The sequence below is a fragment of the Saccopteryx leptura genome, chromosome 2 (assembly GCF_036850995.1).
Source record: "Saccopteryx leptura isolate mSacLep1 chromosome 2, mSacLep1_pri_phased_curated, whole genome shotgun sequence".
Lineage (NCBI taxonomy): Eukaryota > Metazoa > Chordata > Mammalia > Chiroptera > Emballonuridae > Saccopteryx > Saccopteryx leptura.
Genome location: NC_089504.1, coordinates 253,439,959 through 253,460,417, shown reverse-complemented (window position 1 = coordinate 253,460,417; position 20,459 = coordinate 253,439,959). Strand labels below are relative to the sequence as shown.

The 20,459-nt window shown below is 57.3% G+C and overlaps 1 protein-coding gene and 1 long non-coding RNA gene across 3 annotated transcripts in view; one reads left to right on the top strand and one right to left on the bottom strand.

Annotated features, from left to right (window-relative positions):
• Positions 1-20,459, bottom strand: part of PBX1 (PBX homeobox 1) — a 236,199-nt gene that overhangs the window by 164,599 nt on the left and 51,141 nt on the right. The gene's annotated exons all lie outside the window — the stretch shown is intronic.
• On the top strand, positions 7,630-8,513 carry LOC136393388 (uncharacterized). Its single transcript, XR_010749087.1, has 2 exons — positions 7,630-7,877; positions 8,269-8,513. It is a non-coding gene; the product is annotated as an uncharacterized lncRNA (long non-coding RNA).

Below are 20,459 nucleotides of genomic sequence, written 5' to 3'. Positions count from 1 at the left end.
GTCGGGAAGGTGAGTGACATTTCCTGACCCCGCAGCTCCCGCACAGACCGTAGGTACTCTTCATGATGACCTGCTTCCTTGGGCTCCGGGGTAGCATGCCCGCCTGCCCTCTCCTCCCTTCTCTCCTGGCCCTCCCCGGCACCTCCACGCCCGCTGGCCTTGTGTTCAGCCATCAGTGCTCAATGCCATGAAGTCTGAAGTGCATCATGTTGTGCCCAGAGCAGAGGGACCGTGAAACTTTCGTAAACAAGCAAATATTTCACACAAGGCATCCATCTCCTCTCGGCACGGCTGGCTTTCAAACACGGCTGTGAAGCCGACTCTTACCCCTAAAGTCAAACCAATAAAATCCACAACACAGAAAGGCAGGGGTTGAGGTTGGGGTGGATTCACCTCCCTGCCCCGCCCCACTGGGAGGACAGCTGTGGGCACCCCGCACCTTCCTGGGACCCATGGATGGAAAACACACACCCACTGGACACACCGTAACCAACATCTCCATGGTGAGCAGCCCAGACAATACCATGTGGTGACAATGCACATCCTCAACCCCCCAAAACAAGGAAAAGGAGGCATTTGCTGTGCAACAAGCGTGGCTCTTAGAGAATAAACTCAGCCGGGTCAGACCTGCCCGATCCAGTCAACCCTGAAATGGGATCCAAGGCCCCCAGGACGATCAAAACAACTCCTCTCTTCCCAGCAGGCGGGGAACGCTCCCCAACATCTGTCTCTCCGTCTATCTCCCCTGAGACCGAGGGTCCCCAAGCACTCCTCCCATCAATCACAAGCAAGGACCGATGGGGGACACCTGGCGTGAGTATGTCCATGGGGCCACATGTCCTGCCCAGAGGTGCACATGGGCATCCAGCAGCCAGAGAGGCAGCCACGTGGGAAACTGAAACACCTTCAGGTCAGCACCTCAATTTGTGTAGCCACTGGCGATCAGCTGACCTGACCAGACCAGCGAGGCAGCAACGCCGCTCCTGCGGCTGAGTTGGCCAGAAACCAGGTTGATTGTTATAAAGGGCCTGAAGGAAACGGGTGAGGAGAGGAGCACCCCGGAATGCTTTTGTGTCTCTGCGTGCTGATAGACGCTTTTGCCCACCACGTGCTCCTGACCCACTCCCCCTCCATGCTGCCCCAGGGAGCCCCAGAGAGGCAAGAAAAGCTCTTCAAGGCTGGGAAACTTCAGAACTGTCCCAGCAGCTTCTCAGGACACTTCCCAGCCCAGTGGAGTGCCCGACACCAATCGCCCTGTCACAATGAGGGCGTCCCTTCTCCCAGGACAACCTTACCACCACCCCCAATGCCTCTGCGGACACAAGTGCATGCTCACCGCCACGAGTCTGCGTGTCCCTGCGGCGGTGCTGGCGAGAGCAATGGCCAGGAACTATTTCACATACTTTGCCCGAGTGCTTCCACCATGGTTCCCCTTCTGCCCCCACCTCTTGTTCCCAATTCTTTTTGATCACCTCTCCCCACCCCCCACACTGGTTAGCCCTCCCCTCCGCCTTAAAATCAAACAGCCAGGGAGTTTGTTCAGATTCCCTATTCACCAAGGAAATGAATTCCATATGCATAATTCATTTCTTTTGTGAACTTTTTTTCCCCTGCGGGGACTTAATGCTGCCCTGTGCACTGGGGACAGAGACAGTGGCAAAGGGACCAGAGAGCAAGGGGACAAAATGCCTCCCCCCCCCACCCCAGGACAGCCAGGGGCCAAGAGGTCTGGCCTCTGCAGGCTGACACCGTGAGCTCCACAATTCTCTGTTGGCAGAAGGAGGGGGGGACCCTGTGCTGGTTATTAGGGGACAATGGGTTTTCGTCCTCAAGGGCAAGTGACCTAGGGACCCCAGAGGCCTTTGGAGACCAGAGGCCTTATTTCCAAAAGCAGAGTTGATGCCCGCAGTGCGGGGGGGGGGGGGGGGGTCGATAGAGCAGAGCCCTCCCACCCCCTATGTCTCTGCTCTTATTAAAAAACTCAAAACTAAACAAAGAGATCGATGCGGTGCCCAACGCACCATGTTTAACAGCTGTTACGTCTGGAGAAAAAGCAGTCCCTGGTCCAAAGTCAGATCTGAAAAACAGCTTTATTAAGAGGAAGACTGACTGTACATGAACTCCAAGACTAGAGTGAGGAGGAGCAGCAGAGAGACAGACCTGCCAGGTGGGCAGCCCTCAGACTCCCCTGGCCCGTCACCATGACCCCGCGACACCCCGGAAGGCGCAGGCCTCTGTTAGGAACTCTTTGATAACAGTGTGCACACCCCAAGTCCAGACCTGGCTTCATAAATGACAGGACAGACGTCAAGGCCAAGATGGAGCTTTCGTTCTAGCGCCCAGGTGATCTCGGGGAGTTTATGGTCCTCAGCATCTTACTTGAAAATTTTTTAAGGGTATTTTATTTTCTCTATTCAGCTTCTGACTTCCTCCATCTCCACGGGAAAAAACAAACTATGTGTGTGTGGGAGGGGGGGACAGAGGGCTAACAATAATTTTAGATTCAGGACGTCCCATGCTCAGTTTCCTAAATGCCTTGGTGGCTGAGGACCGGCATCTCAGGGAAGAAGGTGGCTGGCTTCTGTCACCATCTGGGATCAGCCCCATGTGCCCACGGCTCCACGGACGGACTGGCCCAGAGATGCTAACAAGCAATCGTGCCCTGTTGTCACCTGCTTATTTATTTTCTCTGCGTGGTCGGACACGGGCCGTGTGAGAAGAAGCCCAGTGAGTGGGGAGGACCTAGACATGGGTCCACCAGTAGATTGAAATTTTACTGCGATTCCCGCGGGATTGATTCACTTGTAAAGACAAAAAAAAACCTCTCCATGGCTTTCATCTCATTGAGGAAAATGGGAGAGCGACTGGCCGGCTTTCCTTCCCCACCCCCTGTGGGAGCACAAGCCAAAATAAGCACTCCACGGAGAAGCTCAGGGTGTCAGGGACGGACCTGTGAACTGTTGACCGGAAGGCTCAGCGGCGTCTGGGGCCCTCGAGTGGGGCGGGGCTGGGCCTCAGTCTGCATAAGCTCTGTTTAGGGGTCTGCATGGCGACAGGACCCCTAAAGGGGAAGAGGAGTGAGTGAGCCCAGCCTACCCGCCCACATTAGCCCATGCAGGCACCATCCCCGCCCGTTAGCCTGTCCTGCACCCACGCAGGCGCCATCCCACGTGAGAGCTTCACGCAGGGGCCGTGGTGCTGGGTGGACACGCTCTTGAACCCTAACCATGCCCCTCACAGCTACGTGATCTTGGACTGACTTGAGGCTCCCAAATCTTGTCTGGGACGTCTAGGCTACAGTCGCGCCCCTCTGTAGGACGTTGGTAAGAATGTCATTCAATTCAGACATGCAGAATCACTGGGGAGGACACGGGAGAAGGTACAGATGTCGCCTACGCAGCACAGGCCCAACAAACTGGAACTCCTGAAAAGGGGACGAGCTCATTTAACGGCTGGAAAGCAGGGGGCTGCAAAGTGACCAGCGACTGACACAGGAGCTGATGCGCCACAAAGTGGGAGGCCGCGCCCCGTACTCACAAAAGCGCAGTCGTGCGCCTCATCATGGAGTGAGTGCGTCTTCAGTGGACGGGCCCAAAGGCGAGTCGCAGAGAATATAGGAGACCAAGCCCTTCACTCTTCACCCAGATTTTTCACCCCATCCTAGAGGGCACACCTCTGCCCACTGCCCTCCCATTTCTGTGAGGGGGCGTACCTGGATGCCACGGTGGCCACGCTCTGCCCCTTGCAGGAACTCTGGACCTGGAGTGGCACCGCCCTGCCAAGGTCCCCAGAGCATCTGCCACGCCCCATTTCCTGCTCCCTGCGCCCATCCTGGCTGCATTAGCATATTACCGCGTGCCCAGCAGATGAAGATGGATGGGGAACGTCACCCTTGTTGAGATGGCTGTCTCGTCAAGGTTAAACCAGCCTGGAGCGTCGCACACCCCCCAACTATGTCTGGCTGGGCCTCTAATAACAAAACTAATGCAGGATGAACGCCCAGGAGGCCCCCAGTGAGCTACACCTACGCCCCAGAGTGTAGCTTTCTCCCGGGCCTCCGGTTTATGACGCATGTCCATCAGCTGCGTCCACACTTGACCTAGGACAGACAAGGCGCCCCCTCCTTCAGCTGGAGCCCACCGCCCGGTCCTGAAGTCTGAGACGGCTACGTAAGCAACGTGCGGTCCCACAATGTCCCCCTGTGGCCCGCCCCAGCAGAGGACAGCGGGGGTGTGTGTCCTGTCTGCACGTCTAGACTGCGAGCTCTCTGAGGGTGGGAGGTTTTCTGACATCTCCTTTCTCATCTCACTCACATTGTCTACTGTTCTCTGGCCAGTGACGTGCCCGTTCCGTCCCTGCTGATGTGAACAAACTGTGTTCCCTGCGATGGACATACCTAATCCAATCTACGACGGGACATACGGAACACCTCCTCCCCAGCAGGACTCCACCAGACCAGAGCAACCACCCTCCACGCATCTCAATGGCGCCCCTGAAGGCCTTTGTCTCCTAACCAAGCAGAGACACTGGTGGTTCTGCACGTGACAATGCACGCACGTCCTGAGCGCCCTTGTCTGAGACCCAACTGAGGGTGACTGCCCTGCCAAGGGTCTGGGTCGACTTTGAGCTCCATTTCTCACGGACAGTCTCACCCCCGTGGCCGACATTGCCACTCACTGGGGCTCTGTCCGTGCGAGGCGGGACAGACCGCTGCTCGGTCCCCGAGTCTGAAGGGGGCGGTCGCTGCTCACCTCTCTTGCATGCGTCTCGGAGACATGGTGGCAGAGAAACCACTGGAAAAGAGCCCCACAGCCGTGCACACACTATGGATAAGGCTGATCACAGGATGTGGGACACTGCAGCCCACCAACCTGGATGTCAAACACCTTCTAACAAAATAAGAAGGGGGAGAGAAAGAGAGAAGGAACAGCCAAAAAGCAGCATGCCTGTTGTGTACTCGAGGCACGTTAGGTAATGGACCTCAGTTTTCCAGGGGTATCTGTGAGGATCAAAGGCTTAAAATGTACCAAGGGTTGTGACTTCCTTAAAGGAAGGGTGGTCGCTAAATCCAAGAGCCCCGGGACCACGCAGAACCCGGCACAGTGTGTGACATCTGCTGTGGAAAGGACGCAAATCCCGGAGCTCACACCATGTGGCGGAACTGAGCTGGCACATGATAAGCTCTCCTTCTTCCCAACGTTCTTGGACTTAGAGGAACCAGGAGTGACACTGGAATTCCTGAAATCTGCGGGAAGACACCTGGATATGAAGCTGCCCCCAGCCTGCTACCCTGGCTCCTCTGGCACAGGTGCTCACCCAGGGGTGAGCGGAGGGAGCCCGCAGCGCGGCTGGGCTGGGTGGCACCACAGCTGCCTCCGGTGAGAGAGCCAGGTGGACCGTGGGCACCACCCCACAAGATGGGTCATCTCCAGGGGCAGCCGAGTGGGAGGTGTTGCCTGTTCTAGTGGAAGGGAGGACCCGCTGCTCGCTGGCCAAGAGCTAAGCTAGTTTCCGAATGCCTCAGTGGGAGCCGCTGGGCCCCGTCACCAACAGATAGATGGGTGAGTGGACCCCACCACGGCTCTCCTCTTGCCTTCCTCCCTGCCCCCAACGCCCGAGCAAGAGGCTAAGATGAGCATCAGGAGTCAGCGGTGGCATGGGGCCACGAAATGCGATAGCGGCAGCTCGGGGAGGGCACAGCCGAGGGAACAGGTGGCATGGAATCTTAGAACCACACCACCCAGCAGTTTCTGCTCCCAGGCCCCGGATGGAGGCCTTCAGGGGTGGTCTCCCCCTGCCCGAGACCCGGAAACGAAGGAGGATGCTGGCATCCTGGAGAGGTTCTACGTGAGCGCTAGCAGGCCCTCTAGAAGGTGCTAAGAGACGGAGTCCCTCCTTCGACAGAGGTCAGACTACCGCTGCTGTCTGCCCAGCAGCCCTGCCTGTGTTTGCTGCAAGACACAAGTGACCAGTGAGAATCAGACATACTGTCCCTCCTGAAGGGTCCTCACAGCGTGCCCACTGCCTGTGCTGGGCCAGGGGCAGTGGTGGCCTGGGGCAGTCAAAGCCAGTAATTCCTAACATAGACTCCCCTTCCTCTGAGGAGGAGGTCAGGCTGCCCTGGCCACATGGGAGGCTACCCTTCAAGCCTGTCAGCTCCTAGAACCTTCCGGGGCCGCTGTACAGGTCCACACTCCCCACCCCCTCTGGCTTTGCCAGGGGCGGCACCAACCCCATCAGGGCCTGGGATTTTGATCTTTCTTGGGATCAGTGGTCTCTAGATCCCAAATAACCTACCTGTTCCGGAGAACTGTCCCGTTTACGAACCGGGTGAAACCACCCTCACGGATTCTGGCAGGATTACATAAGAAACTCCTAAAAATACACTAATACTCCCCAGGCCCCCAGCACCCAGAGCAGGGCAGTTCTGCCCCCGCGACCTCAGTGGAGAAGGCAGGGGTCTTGCCTGGAAGGCTAAGACTGAAGACAGAGCCAAGATGGTGTTCGCACTGAAGAGGCCGGCCGTGTGCTGCTGCTCCTGCTGTCCTGCGCTGTGACCACTGGGAGGGAGGTCGCTGGCCGCATGTCACAGGGGCTGACCAGCACGAGCCTTCTGAACCTCCAAGCCTACTCTGTGGGGCCGACGCTGCCATGCTGCAGAACAAGGACCCCAAGGGTTGGGTGGGCAGCGGCCTGCGCAGAGCCCCAAGCTGGCCCGCAGTGGGAGCAAGAGGGACTGAGGCCTTTGGGTACCTTTTGACTCCTATAGACAGGAAGGAACAGGCGCCCACTCCCCCAGCGGGGGGCGGTGTGGGGGGCGAGCACACACCCTGTCATTTGTCCTCCCTTCTTAAATACCAGCTCCAAAGATTTCTCAGGCTCCACACACACAAGAGCCAAGGCTGGCGTTGCGACCCACAAGGCCTCCGCCAAGCAAGCGTCTAGCACCTGCAGTCAGTCACCAGGTGACCTCACCGTCACGTGTCCTGGGTAGAGGTGCTGGTCAGAGCTGGGGGAGGGGCCAGTCAGCAGGGAGGCCTGCCTTTCTCCCTCCCCCCATGTTGCTCAGACCCCAGAACACTGCATGGTCCGGCTCTGCCCTGGCGCCTTTCACAGGATGGGCGCCCGCCGCAGGTCAATCAGAACAGGGACGGTTTCATGTGACGTCAGACACGCAGAGCAAAGGCTGCCGGGCTCGGTCGAGGCAGCGCCCGGGGAATCCTGGCACTTTCAATGCCTCTTTGGCTAAGCAGCCAATGGAGGTCCACCCGTGCATGGTAACCTCACAGGGGAGACCAGGGGAGGCTATGCACAAACCAGGCTCAGCCTCCGCAGCCAGGGGCGCCATTGAACCCAAGCACGTGTGTGCCAGCACCAGGCTCCCTGCACCTTGCCACGGCTCATGGCTTGGGCAGACGGCGACCTAAGACAGCCTCTCTATCGCCAGCACAACAAACAGGAAGAGGCACAGAACCGGAGCAGTGACCACGCTGCTGCTGTTGCTAGGCAGCAGGATCATGTCCCTTCCCGCTGCTTGGCAACCAGCACTTCCCGGCATCCACACTCACAGCAACTGCAGCGGCAACGGTGCCCTGCACTGCCGTCCACAGCTTTCTGAGAGCGGGGTGGGGCTTTGGGGTGGCGTGTAGGTACCAGCGGTGCACCCTACCCACCAGGGGGCCTAGAGCACAATGGCCCCATCTCATCCAAAAGGACACTGTTGTCTGGACCCCAGAGTCTTTTCCTGCGGGCAAGGACACGCCACTGCTGGGAGAGACCCCAAGTCGGCAGGCTCAAGATCGGGCAAGGGAGCTGTGGGGTGAGCCCGCACCTCTGAGGGAGTCACTGGTGGAAAGACCTTGTTCCCAGGAGCAACGGTAAGGCGGACGAGGATAGCGTCAGCAGGTCACACACTGTGAAGGGTGAGGTTTCGTTCTGGGCTCACGGAACCTGGCAAGCCTCCCCTAACTGCAGGCAGGCCGCCCCAACCTCCTGGTCACGACCAGTCAGCTCCTCAACGGCAGGGTCACAGCCGTCAACCTCGGGTTCAAATCCACAGCTGCCCACAACAGGGCTCCCTCAGTGACCTCCTGCCCTTCTGGTGACAAAAAGGCAGATGTCCACTGTCCCAGGGAAGGTAGAACCCCAGCAGGCAGGTCCCTCAGGAGCCTGTGACTTCCTGTCCCCTGTCCCAGCCCCTTTGAGCCCAGCTCCCTTGCTCTCAGGCAAGGCCCAGACAACAATCGTGGTAATTCTTTTCTCTTTCAGATTTACTGAGGCCCAACTTTCCCTCAGAAGTTTCCTCGCAACCCCGTCGCAGAGACCAGACGGAGCTCTGCTCTGCCCCCGGCCTCGTCCTGTCATCCAGGGCTTGTGACTCCCTCCTCCGTCTTCCACGGGATCAGAGCAAGCCCAGCAAACATTGCCACGACTCCGCTGAGTTCCGTGAGAGCCTCCCTAGTGATAACCTCCTTGGTATTTCATCGTCTTCTCAGCCCCCACCCGGGAATCATTCCCCTCGTTAAAATTAACAAGGTCAGTTTCCCAAGCTCAAGGAACTGGGCCCTCCCCTCGGTGGAGTCTGGTTTCTCAAACTGAGCCACATTCTCAGTGCAACCTTATACTAAAGCACCCCTGACCTGACTGCGGGGTAACAAGAAACCAAACTGGAAGTCCTACAGTGTCCTCCTGACTCACCCTGCACTCGGGCAGCGGCACGCAGACCACACTCCCCGCTGGCCGTAGCTGCCCTACCTTCTGGCCACAGAAGAACTGACTACAGTGTAAAATCGACAGCTTTGTGTGTGTGTGTGTGTGTGTGTGTGTGGGTGGGTGGGAGCTCAGGCCATGTAAGTGACCGGGGAATCTAGGGTTATAGCCACTTGGAGGATAGTCTCTCTAGGCATGTGACAAAGCCATGGTGTCCATGTGCAACATCCCACAGGGTGAAAGAATCAGAGTGGGTAGATCTCCGTCCCCTCTCAGGTCTTCACTGCGGCCAGCTAACAGGTGACCAGATGTCCCAGGCTGGATGAGGCCTGAGCAGTCACAGAACACTGCAGTCTCACTAGAAGGCAAGAGGAATAATCCTGTGTCCTCCAATAAACATTTAACAACATCTCTGGTGAAAGAAAGGAGGAGAAAGGGAGAAAAATTAGAAGTCAGCTTCATCAGGCAGTCTCCAAGGAAACAAGAGGTACACGTGTCCCACGGGTCAGCAGCGGGCAGGACCCGTGGCCCTTGTCCCAGGCTAGGCTGAGACGCCTTTCTGGTCATGCAGAACGAAATGGTCTTGTCAGACTCAGGCCTTCAGTGAGCCCTTTAATTCCCTCCTCCTCCTCGGTCAGCCCAGCCAACTTTGTTTTCTTTCTTTTCCCTCTGAGCCTGTAGATAGACCTGTGTTTCAGTAAACATAACATCTAACTGTAACTGAGATCAAAAGGAAAACAGAGGGTTAATGGTGGGGGGGGGGGGGGCGATGCGGGAAGCTAGGACTAAAGCCTGGGAGGGGTCCCCAGGGACTCTCGGCCACCAGATTTGTCAAGGCCCATTTCCCGGCCAGGGACAGAGAGGGGACGCTCGGCTCCCACTGTTGGCCGATCAAAGTCCAATCAGAGAGTGAGGGAGGAACCTGGCCAGCCTCACGTGACCCCATGCAGGAGCCAAGTCCAAAGAGATTGAGCTGTGCTGGTGAATACGGCACCAACGTGTCTGTACTGAGCAGGCCTGGCGGTGAGGGGAGAAGGGGGGAGAGGGAGAGAGAGAGAAAGAGAGAGAGAAAGAGAGAGGGAGAAGGGGCCCAGAGAAGGGAGTCCATCCGGGCGCCATCCTAACCAACCCTCTTCGGTTAATGCAGGAAGCCTCCCAAGGAGCCTGGCTGGCTCTAGGAGACCGGTCTCCACTGAATCAAAATCCGCTACGTTGTGATATAATAGATGTAAATTAAAACAGAAAATCTATCATGCCCCTAATGTTCCCTGATAGCCGAGCGTGTGGACCCGTCCGCGGAGAGGCGCCCGCAGGAAGGGTGATGTATGGCGCGGCTGGATGGAGGGCGAAAAGCGTGGCGAGCCCTGCCGCCGACGGCCCCGCCGCGCGCGCTCCTCAGACCCAAGGGCAAGAGACGAATAAATGTTGATTAGTGTTGATTTTGTCCGACAAACGCCTGTCGAGTGACAGTTGGGCTAAGCTGCACTGAAAGAGAACCATTAATCTTGGTCTGGTTTAAGTAGAGTATATTAATTTGTGTCATTTTTACTAAGTCGCACGGAGAAAGGCCTCTGACTGCTTTGCATATGACTGCTTTGGTGGCGCGGCCCAGCCCCCACCCCCACCCCCTCGACCCCCACTCCTTAAAACAGACACCACGGAGGCAGCAGCAAATTCAAATGACACAGCAGGGGGCAGGGGCTGAGAGCCCTCTCTGGGATTAAGAAAATAAACTCCCAGGGTGTTGGCATGGCAACAGCATTTCAGATGAACTGCTGTATATTCAGTGATTAATAAATTAACATTTTTTACAGTTGTTCCTCCTTCCTCCCCTCCCCCACCACAGTCCACCCCCTCCCCACACACACTTCAACCTTCCCTGAGCTGCATGCCTGGCCTCCTGGTAGGAGGAAGAAAGAAGCTGGGCCTACGGGCAGCCTCGAGTTACTGCTGCCCACGGCTGCCCTCGCTGAAGGCAGACGACGTGGCCTGTGTCACCGCTGAGGCCGGTGGGCGGACCCACCCAGAACGGTGTTCCACAAGGTGAAGGGGACACCTTCCTCTCTGAGACCCTGAGCATGCCGGCCCCAGCCCCTAATGTCCGGCCTCTCCAAGTCCCCGCAGTAGGAAAAAGACAACCAGAAAAACACGCCACCTGAAACAAAAGACCCTCCACCATGTGCAGGACAGCCCTGACCCCCCACAGCCAAACCACGGGAAAGTCTGTGCCCAGAGGACGGCGGTGGTGTGTCGTGCAAGCTGGCACTTCCGTTCGGAGCTCCGAGACGGCCAGCCAACCCCACCGCAAGATTGGGCCATTCGTATTCTAGAAACGGAACCCAATTAGCACAGGGGGAGGAAGGGAAAAGACAGCGCGTGTTGCGTATGGTGTATGCGTGCAGCAGCCTGGTCCACATGCTTTCAACAGCCGAGTTCAAAAAGCACCGTCTCTGCAAAGCCTCCATGAGATAGCATTTATGCTAAGGCGACGGGGAGAGGAAAATGGCGAGCTCTGCTAGCCGCTCTCCCCTGTACCAGGGCGTGTCAGGTAACCACCGGTCAGTAGGGCTGAGCCCCGGCAGGTGTGGAACAAGGGCCCAGTGGAGACACTCGTCACCACATCCCTAAGCAGCCTCTGGTAAAACGTCTCGGCAACCCTCCATGACAGGCTCTGGAAACCAAGAGAAGGACTCGTGAGAGTAGAGACCACCACCCAGCCCAGCCGGGAGTGGGGCGGGCGTGCCCTGCAGGCCCAGGAGACAAGGCAGGCCACAGGCAGGATGAGCACCACAGGAGGCGGGGACAAGGGACCTAGAGCCTTTACCAAGGACCGGATAATGTCACAAGTGGGTTCCTTTCTCAGCTACGTGGGGGGTTAAATTCTATAACCTTTTAGGTAGCCCAAGGCCACGGCTAGAGGGTGAAGAAACAGCACCACCACCCTGCAGTCAGGCGCTGCTCCCACAGTGGCCTCACAGGTCGACTACAGAGCAGGGATGCTGCTAGCCTCCCTGCCACGATAACACATCCACGTCCCCTGCCCTGCAACGACAGACTGGGACTCCAACCCCGGCGGTCAGGTGCCCCAATCCGCGGTCCTCACCATATGACAAGACGCCCCCATTCCCTCCCCCAGATCCAGGGCACGGCCCACACTGGACCTCTGAGCAGCAGCACGGGTCACAGGCAATGACATAACCCTTCAGAGCGACAAGAGAAAAGGTGACCCTGGAGAACAAAAGAAAGACGTCCATCCCGTTCGACCAAGGACAGGATGGATGCTCTGAGAGAGTGGTCTAGTGGACCTGGGGTCCAGAAGGCGGTTCTGAGTCCCAGCTGGACCAGTATTGAAGCGCCTGGACACCCACTGGGCTTTCTTCTCTGTACAACAGCTGGTTGGAGATTGCTAAGGTCTCCTTCCCAGTTCTTAGCCACCGCATGTGAGCAGATTTGGGATCCAGAGCCACACACACAGTGAACTCCCCACATTGGCGGTCACTCCCCGAGTCGCCCTAATGACCTGTGTGCCTCCACTTCCCTCCCCCCACTGTCAAGGTGTGCAGCGCCCCAGAGCTCCTGGTTCCGTGTTCTCGACCACAAACGTCACGCGTGTCTGTGTCCACACCGCTGATCCCTCCTCTTCCAGTAACAGAAGAAAAGGCCCAGCTGGACGCGGGCAGAGATCGTTGATAGGAAAGAACAGATCAAGAGAAAAGCCCGGGTGTGATGGTGGGGATCCCGCAGTGGGCCCTCTGCCTGGTCTGCACTAACAAGGCACCCGTGGTCCCTGAAATTATTCTCAGATAATGGAACCCTGATGCTCAAGGCGGCAGACGCCGGCTTTTCTCCCAGCCCCACGCCCTGCAGGCGCGCCGTGCTGTGGGCCCGCGGGCGGGTCTCACTGTTACACACTCAGGGCCTGGCTTCCACCCCACCTGCTTCTGACTCCAAAACCTCTGAGATTTTAAATCCTTGGGAGAATGGGCAGTGCCACAGGGGAACCATGAAGAGCATCAGGAAGGCCAAGGGGCGATGGCCGCTCCAGTGCGGACCTGTCAACGAGGGCCGTGAGGGCTACTAACAGGCCAGCTGGCCGCCGCTCGGGCCTCTGGTCCTCGGGGTGCAGGGCAGAAGGGGGTTAGGTAAGTCAGCCCCAAGCGACCGTGATGACAACAATAACGAGTATTTGACCAGAGAGGGGGAGGTGTGAAGGGCCTCCCGTTCGACCCAGGAGGGCTCAGACCGAAGGATGCAGAGGGCCGGCTGGAATCTCACCACAGCCTGTGACTGGTGGCTCCGGCTACTGCTCCCAGGATGGCTCATGAAGGTGAATGCCGTCCGGGCCTGGCTTGTGGAAGGGACAAGCAGGTCACCACACTGCTTGCCCTGCTCCGAGTTGGCTGCCGCCACACCGGCTTCCAAAACAATGTCTTTAAATATGAAAATGGCCCGCTGTGGAGCCGACTGGTTTCCAACGCCCAGACTGCTATGATCCCCCTGCGTTTGCTACAAAAGCTGATTGATCTTTCCGGTGCTTCATAGGCCTATGAATCGCTTTCCCCTTGTTTGTTTCAAGTGTATCTGAGGTAAGTGCCAGGCTACAAAAACAATACCTTGTTTCTACATCATGGTGAACTGGACCCAACCATGGTGGAGGGCTGGGCTCTTCTCTCCCCAACACTAGTAAATATGCCCGCGGGCCATGCAGCCTCTCCAGTACGTGAAATAAATTAAGTGGACCTGTCACTCTTGGTGGGTTATTGATGTTTGCACCTTGCCCCAGTAAAAGGGTCAACGCAGAGTGGGAACTTCCATTTTCACTTAATTTTTGTGGCCCTGCCTCCTGGTGTCCACCCACCACCCCTTGATTATATGGCTTGCGTCTGAGAACGGGGGTGGGGGGGTGTGTTCTGGCGGCTCTGTGCTGGTTACATCCAAAGCCATGCAAGGTTGTTCAGAAAGCACCCGGAACACGGTAGGGGGAGAAAACACTCTCTCTCCCACCCAGTTTAGGAAATTACTTGTTTCAATTTAACTAGGACTTTTATCTAGCACCTAAGCCAGACGGAGGCTTTTAAAGGGGTCTTAGCAATAAAGTGAGACAACAGCTACATGCATAAACCTACAAGAAAAAGAATGAGCAACGCAGTGTTCACAGGGTCCTCCTTCACCCCCCTCCAGTCGCAGAGTGTTCACAGGGTCCTCCCTCACCCCCCTCCAGTCGCAGAGTGTTCACAGGGTCCTCCCTCACCCCCTCCAGTCGCAGAGTGTTCACAGGGTCCTCCCTCACCCCCTCCAGTCGCAGAGTGTTCACAGGGTCCTCCCTCACCCCCTCCAGTCGCAGAGTGTGCACAGGGTCCTCCCTCACCCCCCTCCAGTCGCAGAGTGTTCACAGGGTCCTCCCTCACCCCCCTCCAGTCGCAGAGTGTTCACAGGGTCCTCCCTCACCCCCCTCCAGTCGCAGAGTGTTCACAGGGTCCTCCCTCACCCCCCTCCAGTCGCAGAGTGTTCACAGGGTCCTCCCTCACCCCCCCTCCAGTCGCAGAGTGTTCACAGGGTCCTCCCTCACCCCCCTCCAGTCGCAGAGTGTTCACAGGGTCCTCCCTCACCCCCCTCCAGTCGCAGAGTGTTCACAGGGTCCTCCCTCACCCCCCTCCAGTCGCAGAGTGTGCACAGGGTCCTTCCTCACCCCCCTCCAGTCGCAGAGTGTGCAGAGTGTGCACAGGGTCCTCCCTCACCCCCCTCCAGTCGCAGAGTGTGCACAGGGTCCTCCCTCACCCCCCTCCAGTCGCAGAGTGTTCACAAGGTCCTCCCTCACCCCCCTCCAGTCGCAGAGTGTTCACAGGGTCCTCCCTCACCCCCCTCCAGTCGCAGAGTGTTCACAGGGTCCTCCCTCACCCCCCTCCAGTCGCAGAGTGTTCACAGGGTCCTCCCTCACCCCCCTCCAGTCGCAGAGTGTGCACAGGGTCCTCCCTCACCCCCCTCCAGTTGCAGAGTGTGCACAGGGTCCTCCCTCACCCCCCTCCAGTCGCAGAGTGTTCACAGGGTCCCTCACCCCCCTCCAGTTTCGGGGGGTGCTGGATCCTCCTGCCCCAGCCCACACGCTGTCTGTCTCATAACCCATTGTCAGTGACGTCAGCTACCTGGACACCCACCGGGGAGGGCAAAGGCACCTTTAGAGTAAGGTGGGACGTGCCAACTCCCAGGCCAGGTAGAAAGCCCACGTGAAGATCTAAAACTGACCCATCTCCTACAGGTAAAATACCTCACTCAGGCATAAGCAGGTCAGGAAAGGGAAGTACTTGCTGGATTACCCAAAAACAGGTCCCATAATCTTTCTTTTTACGCCTGTGCTTTATGACTCTTGGATCAGAATAACTCTCTGCCGGTCAGAGTCACCACTGTCAGCCCCATCCTATCCACCACCTCCTCCCCCCCCCCAACCCCACAACCGATCGCGAGCATTCACTTTGCTAATAATGACTTTGCAAAATGACAGGGGGAAAAAATGGGTTTTTTTACATTGTTTTATTCACCTTCCTGAAAAAAAAAAGTGGCTTTTATTGATAGCATTTCTCATATCATCTGTGATTTTTGGCAAACTCATTCACACTGTCTTTCAAAAGAGAAGCAGTCAAAATATTGCCCTCATAAAATATATAAATATATGCAGTCGTATATGCAAGCATCCCCCCGACGTGGCTGAGATAACAGATTCCGGGAACTCCTACCTGTGACGGAGGAGCCGGCGGGGCAGCCCTCCTGCTGGAAGAAGAACTGGGAGTTGGGGGGTTGAGAGCTAGGGTGACACGCAGCGTTGTCACCGCCGGCCCCTGTTCTCAAACGATGTTTCCGCTGTGTCTGCTCAGACATAGTGCAGAGATGCTGAGTTGGCTTGATGGGAAATGGACCCAACAGCCAGGCCTTTTCAGTACATTCTGTTTAAAGCATCAGCTCATCGCGGCAATGTTGACGTCCAGCTGGGGGGGCCAGGAGGTGTGGGCTCTCCTCCCACCGGGTCCACTCACTGCTGTGTGACCTCAGCGAGCCACATGACCTGAGCACCTCGGTGTCCCCTGCAGGCCCAGAGTGGGCAGAACTTGAGGCTCTGACTCCGATCCAATGTGGATAACGCAAGAGTCAGGGGAGGGAAGGGGGTCTGCTGGGAGGGAGAACCTGGAGACACATGGGACCTCAGTGCTGTGGGGACTGCAGACACCAGGCCTCCGTGGGGGTTCCTCCCCCGGGGCTCTGCTGTGCATGTGGGGGGCTCGCCTCAGCTTCCGTCTGGTCACAGAGGTGACTGACTCCACGGCCCACCACTTCCACAGCTCCCTATTCCACTCCAAATGCTCAATACTGTCTTTTTCTTCTTCCTCCTTTGCAATTTTTAGGTCACGAGTGTCAGCCTCCTCACATGCCTTAGAGGACAGGTCCACAGAGATGCAGGGAATGATTAATGCGGGGGGGGGGGCAGCCGCTGCCTATTGAACGAGCAGAGTTTCAAGCAGAGGAAAAGAAAGACGTGTCACTGATGACCAGGCGAGCCCCCCCCACCCCCGAGGCAAGCAGCGACTTCGAGAATCCAGCCTGGGGATGTCATTCCGCTCCACCCTAAGCCAGGATGGAACTGTTGCCATGGAAACGGAGGTGCTTGCGAGGGACCCGAGCGCGGGGAGACTTGAAAAGGAAAAGACAATCTGTGGCCTAAACAAAACCTGCACGAGGACGTAAGGGGTGCCGTAAAGCCTTTACTGCCACTTGTTAGGGAAGACCGGGATGGCTCACTCGTGAGTCTTCAGGCGGTCAGCCCAAACTCTGGCACTAAAAATTTTATGGCGCCCCACATATCACAGGTTTCCAGACCAAGAGAGAAACAGAGAGACACACAGATCGAGATCTCCGCAATGTCACTCACCCATGCCCCCCAGCCAGCGTCGCCTCCGGTTCTGAAAGTGCCACCTGCTAATGGGGTCGTTAGGTTCACCAACATCCCTAATTTATTGCCTATCGAATCCCATGTCCCGGTCAGTCAGCTCTGAGAGGCGCGGTGGCCCCGCGGCTGTGGGGACTGGCCGGGTGCACCATGTGGGGGACTCCCGGTTCCTGGGGCGATGCCTCAGGCACTGCAGGACTTAACCAGGCACTGAGTGCTCCCTACTCCACAGGGGACGGTCAAGGTGACCTTCGAGGGCTTGAAGAGCGAGGACCAGGGCACGAGAGGAGGCGGGGCATCCCACGTCCTAGTCCCCACCTCACCCGGAACCACATTCCGGGAGTTGGCGGAGAACTGACTTACGGTCTCATTAGAAGAAGCTGGGACAGAAAATGATTTAAAGCAAACCTGCAGGAAACCATTTTGGGACAGACTCAAAAACATAAGAAAATGTATGATGACTACTTTCATATTCCACCCCCACCAACTTTAATTTCTTACAGGTTTCCTCAGAGTGTGGGGTACGTAACCCCGGCTGTGCCCTGAGCACCTCGCTGAGAACAGAGGTCCCCAAAGGCAGGCTGCGCACGACCACCTCCCGGGGTCCCCGACTCGCAGACAGGCCCAGAAAGGTGCCTTCGCGGGGCTCTAGCGCGATCACTGTACCTCCCAGCTGTCAGTTCCACACATACAGTCCCAGCAGGACGCCGGCCTTGGTCCCACACTGCCTGGGTCGTGCCCACCTCTCAGCACCGCACAGGGACCCGTGAGGAACAGTGAGGTCACCGGATGGAAGCACCCCAGGCGCTCCGGAGAAGGCGTGCCGCTGAGAAGACGCCACGTGTGGCATCACTATTCCCACTGAGCCATTTCTGGAGCACAGACACAGGTGCTGCCTGGCCACTGAAGAGAGAGGGTGTCCGTCCCCAGTGAGGCCATTGTCCGCTGGTGCCCTGACTGGGAAAGTGGACAACCTGGTCTAACGCCCCCCCCCCAGACACCCTGCCCATCACACTGGCTCCCTGTCTCTCGGGATGTCCCTCGAGTGGGTTCTTTTCTTCCTCTATGGCTGACTCTCCTGTTCACAATGCCGAGGGTCCACTCTCAAGTGCCACCAAGTCTGAGTCACCACGTGGGCTCGTCACTGCCACCATCCACCCACGCGGCCACCGTCCGCCCACGTGCTTGCCGAAGCAGGAGGCTGCCTTGCTGGACTGGACATGCAGAGGCTGCAGGGGGCTCGGCGCGCAGGCCAGGTCACTGCCGGCCACACATCTGGACCAACGCGTCCAAAATCCATAGGGCATTTACAATAACGGAAGTTCAACGGCTTCCATTTTGTGAGGTGTTACACGTGTCAGGGGACTGGATTAAAGCTCAGGCTATGAAAAGGGAGTGTAAGACAGACCTACTAGGGGAAAAAAAAAACCTTTGCAAATGGTTCATTTTTCCTTAAGGGGAAATGGGGGGGGGGGGCATTTTCAATTAGGTGAGTGGAAGGACAAATGGTCCAAGAGCGTTTTGCTGAAGTCATAAGTGCTTTTGAAACCCCCCCTGTCAAGGCATTAGTAACACAAGATTTAAGATGCCCAATTAATTTTTCCCAGCCACCAGCCAAAAGTAGATGCAGGAGGAGGTTAAAAGCTAAGTGTTTAATTAATATTAAATGTATAAGATTCTCTATCGCGGAAAGCATTGTGAAATTGAAAAGCAGTTAATTTTACGGTTGCTGTGTATTCCTCGGCTTTGATCTTTGATCTACGGTGTAAAATCACCCAGTGTGAAGATTCCGCGGCTTCCTTGTACCTGGTTAATGGCGAGAAGGGGGCGGGGGAGGGGGGTAGGGGGGTGAACAGCCGACATGCGTGGGAGTGGGTCTCCTAAAGTGGTCATCAGCGTGGATCGGAACAGCCTCACATGGGGCGGCCAGGACGTGGCCTGTCTGAGCTACGCACACGGACCAGGCCCTGCCATCTCACCCACTCTCCACCCCTCGCTGTTGTGCCAGGCCGGCCAACAGCAGCTGGCTGCCTTGGACTTCAGACAAGATGCTAAGGCGGGCCAGACGTAGGCTGGTTGATGGGAGAACCTCCTGGAGCTGAGGGCGGCCGAGGCTCCCACGGTCCAATGGGGATGGAGTCCAGCACGGCCGCGGCTGCGGAGAGGAACGGTGACCCAGGGAAGTGTGCGTCCTTCTGGAAGAGTCTGGACATTGATCCGTTTCACCAAAGGGCTCCTCCGGCTCAGCCCCCAATGGAGACCCGGCCTGCGTGGCAGCCCTCTGTCATCGGCGATGTCTGCAAAAGTCCCACGGATAAAGGACAAGGGGCCAGGGGCCAGAGTAAAGCAGGGTGGGAGGCATCCCGAGTAGGGTGTTCCCAAGACTTCAGAACACCCTGTTTCTGCCAGTCAAGACAGATGTGCGGGCCACTGCCCCAGACCAAACCGTGCACGTTCAAAGTGCGGAGGGAGCACATGACCCTCAAATAAACGAGCATGTAGGATGCAGAGACATGACATGACACACCTGCCTCCATCTCCTGCCCCCCCAGAGCCAGGGACTGAGTACGGGGGGCAGGGGCAGGGGCAGGAGTGGGACTGGGAGGCGCAGCGGAAGGGCACCTCCTGACTGACAGACTTGGCTCCCCGTCCCCCCAAAAGCACCATGGGGCATTTCCAACTCCCGGCCTCGTCCATCCTGCTTCAGCCCAGAAACAAAGGCCAATTATGCAGAGCAGATCGTACAAAAGGCAGCAGGGAGAGGGGCGCAGGGATAATTCATGGGAGGTGTTTTTCTTTTTCTTTTTTTTTTTTATAAAAAAAAAATCCCATCAGGGATCTCATTATAATTTCATTATTAGCAGAAAAACCAAATAAGTGGCAAGAAAAGGCATCTCGGCTTAACATGAACACGCGCACGCGCGTGTGCGCACACACACACACACACACAAAGATGAAAGATCCCAGCTTCAAAGCAGCTGCTAATTCTCCAGCTTCAAACGCCTCGATTGCAGGAGAAGGACCCCGGTAATGAATGTGCCTTTCCGCAGCTCGCTCCGAAACTTTTCCCTTTCCGCCTCCCTCCCCAAAATCAGCCCTCCTCTCAATGGTAAACCAGTATCGGATGTCGTTGGGGATCCTGAGTGCACTGGTAGTCCTCCACCGCTCTGTCAGACAAGAGGTGGGGGACCGGGTAGCAAGAGGGACAAAGTGATGCCCATGTCCACCATGGGACACTGAGGCAGAGGGGCGCGGATGGCTCCAGGAGCAAGCGGCACCTCCATGGTCACCGATCAGGCCCTGAAAACGGGGGCCGCGCTCTCTCAAGTCTCAAAGGGGAGAGGCAAGGAGACGGAAGAACACAAGGGGAAACGCACAAGTCTGTCTGAGCAGCAGAGCCTCGCGGCCTTTGTGAGTGCTGCACCAGAACGGCGTCCAGGGCGGCCTTCGGGCCCCACCACCGCCACCCTTGCTGGACAAGGCCCCTCGGTAGCGAACGTGCCACAGCTCGAGCACGGGCAGTGTCCCCACTCAGGAGACCGAACATCTTGGACGGCAGGAGAGCACAGTTTAATAAGGACAGTGTGATACGTGTTTCCTTCTGCCCTTTCACACAATGCAAGGCCAAGGAAGGCCTCCCGGAGAGCTCACTGAAGTCCCATGGCGGGAAGCCACTCTGTCCCCAAGCCCAGGTCCCGGCACCAAGCCCAGAGGGCTCCCATGCTGAGGCTGGAACCAGCGCGTAAGGAGGGGCACTCAGACCTCAGTACCGAGGTGGCACATGGTGAGTAACAAAAGCAAACCCCTTCCCGCC